This window comes from Etheostoma spectabile, chromosome 4 (assembly GCF_008692095.1).
Source record: "Etheostoma spectabile isolate EspeVRDwgs_2016 chromosome 4, UIUC_Espe_1.0, whole genome shotgun sequence".
In the NCBI taxonomy this organism is placed as follows: Eukaryota; Metazoa; Chordata; class Actinopteri; order Perciformes; family Percidae; genus Etheostoma; species Etheostoma spectabile.
Genome location: NC_045736.1, coordinates 4,826,902 through 4,835,597, shown reverse-complemented (window position 1 = coordinate 4,835,597; position 8,696 = coordinate 4,826,902). Strand labels below are relative to the sequence as shown.

Sequence of the window (8,696 nt, the reverse complement as noted above, 5' to 3'; positions counted from 1 at the left end):
CCTTAACCCTGCATTCTATCTGATCTCCAGCAGGGGGGGACTCATTAAACTTGCATACTATCTCAATTCAAAAGTGATCCACTTCTCACTTGATTTATTACCTCAGTATACATTTTCATAATGAATTTATGGTCTCACTAGTTTTACATCTTCTGCAACACAGAATCATGTTAATTTTTTGAATAATGGTCTTGTTGATTTTAAAATCGGCGGTGTCTTTTTTAGGGCGTGGCTATGGTGTGATTGCCAGTGTGTAATGGAAGCAGCTCCTCCCTCACTCCTCCCTCTCGTCTAAAATTGTCACATTATCAACCAGGCAAACGACTCATCGCAGATCTCCACCAACCAATGGGTGACGTCACACATGCCCTGACCATTAATATATACAGTCTATTATTGGGAAACAGTTCTCAAACTTGCAACAACTTATCTCAGTTTTCAAGAAAAGTGCCATGGTTAGCTAACTCTAGTAGGCAACACAGAGCTCATGGAAACAATCATCAAGGGGATGTTTGATGATTAGTTCTCTCTCACAGAGGGAAACATTACTGTAAACTGTCTAAAGACCTTTAACGCTTTACATATTTTAATGATATGGCTCAAAGAAAGGCTAACTAAAGCTAACTTTTTCAGACTCAACATAGACTGCTTTTGACTTAAACAAAATGTTTTAAAGCAGACTAAACAAAGGTTGAATGATGCAAATTTGTCTTAGGTTCTTTTAAATTGTGGTTGCAATAGTTGGATTTATTTAATATCTAAGTATGCTTAATTGTTGACTTTTTTCCAATCCTCTTTCTAAGCTTAGGTGTCGCACTGCTGTTGTTGTTGAGACAGTTGAATCTTAGCCGCCATCAGTTCTTCATTCATGCATCTGTGTGTTTGCGTGTGTGTGTGTGTGTGTGTGTGTGTGTGTGTGTGTGTGTGTGTGTGTGTGTGTGTTTGACATTTGCCTCTAATCAGTCTCTTCTCTGCTCTGGTATTGAGTATGAGATGTGCAGGGTTTAATTCCATCAGACAGGATTACACACACACACACACACACACACACACACACACACACACACACACACACACACACTACACACGCAGAGCAAGAAGTGGAGCGGCTCACTCGGCGGGCTGACTGATAGGTGGGATTTTAACAGTATAACACCGTTGTCATCAAACTGGAAACACCAAACTCCAGTTGCTCCGATGCTGACAGGAGCTGCAGCTGTGACCTCAGCTCTCGTTTTTTTTTTTTTTAAACAGTGTTTTTTATCCATTACCTGGATTCAGCGTGCCACTCTTTGTCATTCTGTGGAGCTGCCTGTCTAGACTTTACTGAATGGTGCCTAATCCACCATTACTTTACACCCATGCTGCACAGAGTGATGAAACATCTCCATTTTGGATCCACTCGGAACTTTTCTCTTGGCCACCTGCAGGCCAACATGTGCACACATGGTTTCTTACAGTCTGAGAGACAGATTGCCTGCCATGAATTCTGCTAAGCATGTTCATGCATCTTAATGTCCCTATGAGGTAGGTCGCAAGGCTTGGACCCAGATGCAGTTCAGTAGAGGAAGAATTTATTAACAGAAAGTGTCCAGGCAACTAGCAGAGCAAGAACATTCAGAAAAGGCGGGAAACAATCAATGACAGGAAGACAGCATGTAACCAAACAGTGGATTTCAAAATAAAACAGGAAGTTCATGAAAATAATATAAAAAAATAAAAATAAAAAATATTATATTGTTATCTGATATTCTTGTATTTTTGTGTCAACACTGTAAAGGGATTGCTTCAATCTCGTTGCGCAGGTACCGTGTACTTGTGTACAATGACAATAAAGGCATTCTATTCTATTCTAAAACCAACAGAAAACATGAAACCCATGAAAACAAAGAAACTTGACACAAGAACAAAAACATGACACTTAATGATGATCCTAATTTCCTTTAGTACAACCATAAGAACAACGCTTCCCCTCAATTTCTGGCAAGTAGCTTAAGACCTAAATATACAGGAGATCTTATGTATTATTTACTAAGTTTTGTCTAGAATTGGGATTGTGCAACAAGACAGGGGTGATCAGTTATTTCAGGGAATGATTGACATCCAGCGATTTTCCGGTATTTCGTGATATCATATGATTGGGTTAAAGAAATGTAAACACACAACACACACACACACACACACTCACCCACGCATGGTTCCACCTTCCAGGCCCCTTCCTTGACACCTCCACCCCTCATGTCCCTCCATAATTAGATTGGGCTGCTCCCAAGAGAAATACAATTGCCAGGTAGCTTTTTTTTAATCTGTCGTTCCAAGGAGTGGCTCCAGCAGCTCTAGTGATTTATTAGCTGGATTCACCTCGCCACTCCCACACCTTATCACAAACTGCTGGGAGCAGGTTACACTAAATGTCTAATTGACAGAATATTTATGCATTTCCACCCAATAGTCTGGCTGTGAGGGGCCGCCGCCTTGTCCAAGAGCCGTGTCGTGGCGAGACGCATCACCCGAGGACGGGGGGGAGAGACAAATTTGTTTTTACATGCTACAGCGCCTTACTTCAGGTTTCCACAACATCTTCAGATGTTTTTGAAGTGTCTTAGAAAGAAAAAGAAATGTCAGGTTTTTTTCACATATTCAGAATCTGGTGGCTCAAATTACTTTTTTTGTTGTAAATTAAGGCTGGGAGGTCCAGGCAATCACTGGGGTTATTATTTGTACACTAATGGTAATTAGCTTGGGCCAGAAATAGCGCCCCAAATGATTACAGAGGCTGTTAAGTAGTATTAATATTTATTTCCTCCTAGATTTCGACCCAATAAGTAGTAGCTATGTGTGGTGTGACAACTTACAGCCTGTAATTGATGGCTAATGATTTCTCAGTAATGACTGTGGATAAGTGCCTGCATAAGTGTGTGTGTGTGTGTGTGTGTGTGTGTGTGTGTGTGTGTGTGTGTGTGTGTGTGGTGGACCATCTGGGCATAAGAACAACCAACATGAAGGCCCTTCTTAGTATTTTTAGGACAAGCCATTGCATGTGTTTCCATGCAGGGATGACATTAGCTGAGAATGCTCATCCTTTTTCAGCCCTTGTCATATAGATCCACACTGGGACTCAGCTGGGACAAACAGCTTCAGTGCATATTTCTTCTCTTATTTGAAGACATATCTACCTTCAGGGGCGTTGCTAAAGGGGAGGCCCAGGGTGGCACCGGCACCCCTCTGAAATATGACTGCCTCCCTCCAAGCCATTGGATCAGTGTGCTGTCACCTGGCTGCCAGCAGTAAAGAGAGGCAAACCATTAAGGTTGGTGCCTGAGCTCTTTCCTGCTTTGCACGCAGGTCCTGGCTGGAGTCCTGCGTTAAAACTCAATTTGTGTTTGTGTACCTCCGAGTTGTGCCGCAGAGACATTTTGCATTCACACTCAGGTGGTAAAGCGTTTCTCTGCTCATCTCCAAAACGTGGTTTTGGTTGATCTACTCTTTCACACGTCTGGCTTGCAGTTACACTTTAAATTAGTGCATTTAGATTTTCTGCTTCCACTCTAAACTGAATCTGCTTACCCAGAATGCAATATTGTCAGGTGTGAAGGAGATATAAAGACATATTTGTGAACAGATGAACACACACAAACACACACCATATATATAGCAACCAGCCAGCTAGCCTGACAGCCTGATGGCAACCAGGGAACAGCGGCCCAGCGGAGTCCATATCCAGAGCTGGATCCACCCTTAATACTGGGGTGGGGGGCTGGTAGAAGGTGTGGGGGATCCCGGAGGGAGCGTTAATCGAATTTCTCGCTGTCCAGCACTCAAGCGCCGGCTGATCTGCCCCACTGTGAGAGATTATGCCCCGCTAACTCTCATTGCCTGCCAAAAACTCAGTTTATCAGCTCAACAAGGCCATTTCAAATGCACCTTTAAAACCTACAGCGGCGGCGGCAGGGGGAGGCTTGGCATGCTGCTTTTTATCTGTTCAGGTGTCTTAATCTGGTCCAGAGTCATGAGGCGGTCAGATCTGTAGTATTTTTCTGCCTCCTTCCTCCCCAGTCATGTATGTCAGGGTGTGGTGGGGTTAGGGAGGGAGGGAGGGGGTGAAACACACACACACAAAAAAAAGTGAAACTTTATTGTCAGTTCACGCTGAAATCTATTTTGCATTTCCAAGCAGCTCCGCTCAAAAAGAAGAAGAAGAAGAAAAAAAGAAAAAGGAAAATACAAACAGATTTAGACAACAATTGGACATATTGTGCAAAGATGAAAACACATGATCAGCACATGGCAACGAAACATGTTTCATGATGTCCTCGCACCCAGATCTGAATTGGCAGCAAACTGTTTTTAGTAATAGTTATCCTCCTTTTTATTCACTGTTGTCTTTTATTTATTGACTGCCAGTCAATCCCCCCCCCCACACACACACACACACACCAAAAACATGAACACATGTAGGCCACTGTTTGCTGTTCTGTAAGCTTCATCTTTTATTGTTGTTTGATTGTTTTTTATTTATTTATGTATTTATCTATTTGTTTTATACTGTATATTCTCCATTTTCATTTTCAGTTCTTGTTATTTTTTATTAATAGCCTTTAATAGTAAAAAATAAAAATAAAAATAAAAAAGGAAAAAAACTGTCACATGTTGCCTCCAATCCTCCTCCAGCCCCCCAAACCTACATCCTTACGTGGACTTTCGGTCTTTCATACTACTATACCATTGTGTCTCTTTGTAATATGTCATACGTTAGCGCCGTGGCTGAGCTGCTGCTCTGCCCGGGGCGTTGTAGGGGGATTTTTGCATCGGTATCTGACGCTGAGAGACACTAAACACAGTATTTTACGAGTTGGGAGTGGGAACGGGTTGCCATGTAAAGTTGTGGTAATAAAAAAGGCAGAGCGCTTGTGCACACAGCAGGGTGTTCAACACCCCCCCGCTACGTTTTGTTGGGGCTGAATGCGGTGGCCCAGGTTGCAGTCAGTGAAATTGACTGTGAGTGTGGACTGATCCTCCCAATCCTACAGGAGAGAGGAGCAGTAGTGCTCTGGTGTGACTGATCTATGGTTCTGCCATTACTTTGGACAGATAGTGACAAGCCTTTATTAAGACTTGTTTATTAGTTAGTCCTATTGGTAAGTCAGTGTCTACCACCTCAGCCAGGATGGATTGATTCTCCATGTCTCTCACTGGAATTGGTGGGTCTTTGTACATTAAAGAGGGTGGTCTAGACCTACTCTATCTGTAAAGTGTCTTCAGATAACTCTTGTTTTGATTTTATATAGAGCTGGGCAATATATCAATATTATATCAATATCGTAATATGAGACTAGATGTCGCCTTAGATTTTGGATATATCGTCATATCGTAATATGGCATAAGTGTAGTTTTTCCTGGTTTTCAAGGCTGCATCACAGTAAAGTGATGTCATTTTCTGATCTTACCAGACTGTTGTAACTGTTCTATTATTTGCCTTTACCCACTTAGTCATTATATCCACATTACTGATGATTGTTTATCAAAAATCTCATTGTGTAAATATTTAGTGAAAGCACCAATAGTCAACACTACAATATCGTTGCGGTATTGATATCAAGGTATTTGGTTAAAAATATTGTGATATTTGATTTTCTCCGTATCGCCCAGCCCTAATTTAATACTATAAATAAATTTGAATTGAAAAACCCACTGCACGGACTGTTTTTGCACAAGACAGAACGGGGGTGAACAGTACAGTTAGCCTAAGGTGGAGACTACAGTAGAAGCAATGATTCACTAATGCCGGGTTGTTAATGAAGGGGTTTGTGTGCCTCTGGGCTCAAAGGCATATTGGTAACAGAGGCGTATTGAATCAGTGCTGACCTGCAAGGTTAACTCTTTGGCAAGGCAGAGACGAGCAGTGTGCCCAGAGGCTATCGATTCACAATCACTCATCTGTTGGCCTTCCTTATCTTCCACGCCAACACCAGTTCAAGTATGCATTTGATTTATCCATCCCTTCTTTTTCCATCCCTTTGTCTTTATACCTGTCCTGTTTGCACCTCTAGGCACAGTTTGGCGCAGCACTGACTTCTATTTTAGGCGGTTAACCCTCGTATTGCGGTGCCATGTCATCCATTGTTCCAACCTCTCAATAACTCAAAAAATTTCCATTTGGTCCTACAGCCCACTAGTTTGACATCCCTTTGTTTTGAAAAAATAAACCCTCCAACATCCGACATCCCATTGATCCGACCATATAGCTAGGCTTTTGTGGATCACCTCCCAAAATCCAAACTCTGAATAAGTGAAATTACTTTTCTCTAGCTTATTAACACATTTAAATGTTTATTTAGCCTAATTCACACAATCTCTGCACCAGTTTGCAGTTTAGTGTCCCTAATTCCTCGTAACGTAAGCCCATTTGTACAGGTCCTATCCCCTGACCAATCGGCTATCCTAACCTTAAACACTCGAGGTCAAATGCCTAACCCCAACCAATCGTCTATCCTAACCTATCTAAAAAGCCTATATGGTCGGAAGAATGGGATGTCGGAGCAGAGGGTTTGTTTTTTCTAAACAAAGGGACGTCGGACTAGTGGGCTGAAAGGGAATTTTTTGTGTTGTTGAGAGGTCGGAACAATGGACCATTGGAAAAATTGGCTGGCCCAGTCCACGCACCTTGTTGTCCTACCCGGGTCAAAAGTATTACCTCCCAGTTCGGTGTTACACCTTTCTAAGCCAACTTCATTCCACTCACCACTAGTCCACCACTAGTTTTATACTTCTCTTTTGGAATTCATGTTCAATGGCCATGTGATGCTTATTTATATGAACGTGTACATCATTTTTAAAGAGATAAGATAAGATTGACTTGATTGATCCCACACTGGGGAAAATCACGTGTCACAGCAGCTCAATGCAGCACAACAAATAGCAAAAATTCCCATTTAATAAAAATGGGTAACAAAAATACACAAAGAAAGAATGAAATAGGAAACAAAAGAAAATTTAAGAGGAGAGTACTAGCGTACACTATATGTACACCATCAACACTTCTGGCAGTTACATATATATTCTCCCTGTACATAATATATATGTACAGATGTATATACAGATGAATATGAAAAAGGTATATTTTACAGGTCATTATTTCATAGTTAATTAATTAATTTGGAAATTCTGAACAATATTAAATAATAGGTCAAATCAGAGGGACGTTTGTTGGAGGAGTATCACATCACAACACAACATGGATAACTGGTTACTGTAATCAGATTATATTTGTCTGTGTCATGTAACACAATACTGTTGATTACTCGGTAACCACATCATAGTTCCTTATCAAATAATGATTGCGTTACTCGCGTTACTACCATAACATGAGAAGAGAATAACAAATCAGACGTCTGTTTTCTTGTGTCATGTGTTTGCCTAACACCATAACAGTAGACAAAACCTACACGGCAGAGTCTCTGCTTAAGACGTCTTTTGAAGGGTCGAGGTATGCCCATTACTTCAAATTAGTTGCGTTAAAGGACAAAAACCTGAGTGCAAAGTGTAAACTGTGCACAGTCGCAAACACCTCTCCACCACCACGGACACAGCATCCAATCTAAGCTAGTTGCTAAAGTCCCCCGGACCCTGTAAACAAAGCAGACATAAGTGGGCTTGTGGCTGCATACGTAGTGGAGGAAGTGTTGCCTGTTTGGACAGTGGAATCACTGTCTTTCTGAAACATACTGGGCCAAATACAGATAAAGAAGAGCGGACGGCCGCCAGTACCTCTTGACACTTGTTGTGCTGATGTTAACAACTTTGTTGTGAGCTCTGTGGTAATAGAGCATAACAGAGAGATATTGTGTATGTCCTCATTATAACAAAGTTTGTATTAATCTGGGTAGACATGAGGTTTAACTTTATATTCTTATTTGGCAATTAACTTATGGTGCATATCGAGTGATGTTAGAGAGTAATCCCAAAGTAATGGAACTAGTAGGGTAACTAGTTACTTTCAGTAGTAAGTAATGCAGTTACCTAAGACCTAAGTTACCTAAGTAAGACATTACCTATATAAGTACTAGTAATGTTTAATCTATTACTTTTTTGAGTAACTACCCCAACACTAATGACCCATCTGTGGTCTAGGAAGAAAAGATATTCTAGACAATTGAATGAAATGCCGAAAGGTCAATCATTCATGAGTGTGGAACTGTCAATGTTATTTTTGGGCGATTTCTTTGAAAGAATCGCATTGTTCTTATATAGAAACTTTGAAAATGTGTCAACATAGACCCATGGACAACGTGAGGGTTAATAACCTGCTCGATTTGGAACGTTCAGTTAACAACAATGAAGGCAATGTAAAGGCAGGTCTTTTCTTCATCCCATTTGTATTATATTGCCTTCCTATAATGCTACGCAGTGCCTGTCTTTCTCTTTGTCCGTCCTGACAATTCCTTTTGTTCGACTGGGAAAAAGTAAGCCGCTTAATTTCTGATTCGCTCCTGCCCTTCAATTGAATGAGCGATAATTGTCGGGCGGAAGGTGTCAGGGCTTGATGCAATAGATGTTAATCCGTTCACCATCCCAGATGACGCAAGGACAAAGTAACGTGTGTGGGGGTTTTTGATCTACAGCTCTTTGTTCAAAACATCAATGCCCAAAACACACACACACACACACACACTCACTCACACACACACACACACACA

At 41.3% G+C, this 8,696-nt stretch overlaps 1 protein-coding gene across 3 annotated transcripts in view; it reads left to right on the top strand.

Moving 5' to 3' along the window:
• The window catches only part of LOC116687475 (receptor-type tyrosine-protein phosphatase gamma), a 571,464-nt gene that overhangs the window by 79,487 nt on the left and 483,281 nt on the right, over positions 1–8,696 (top strand). The window lies entirely within an intron of this gene.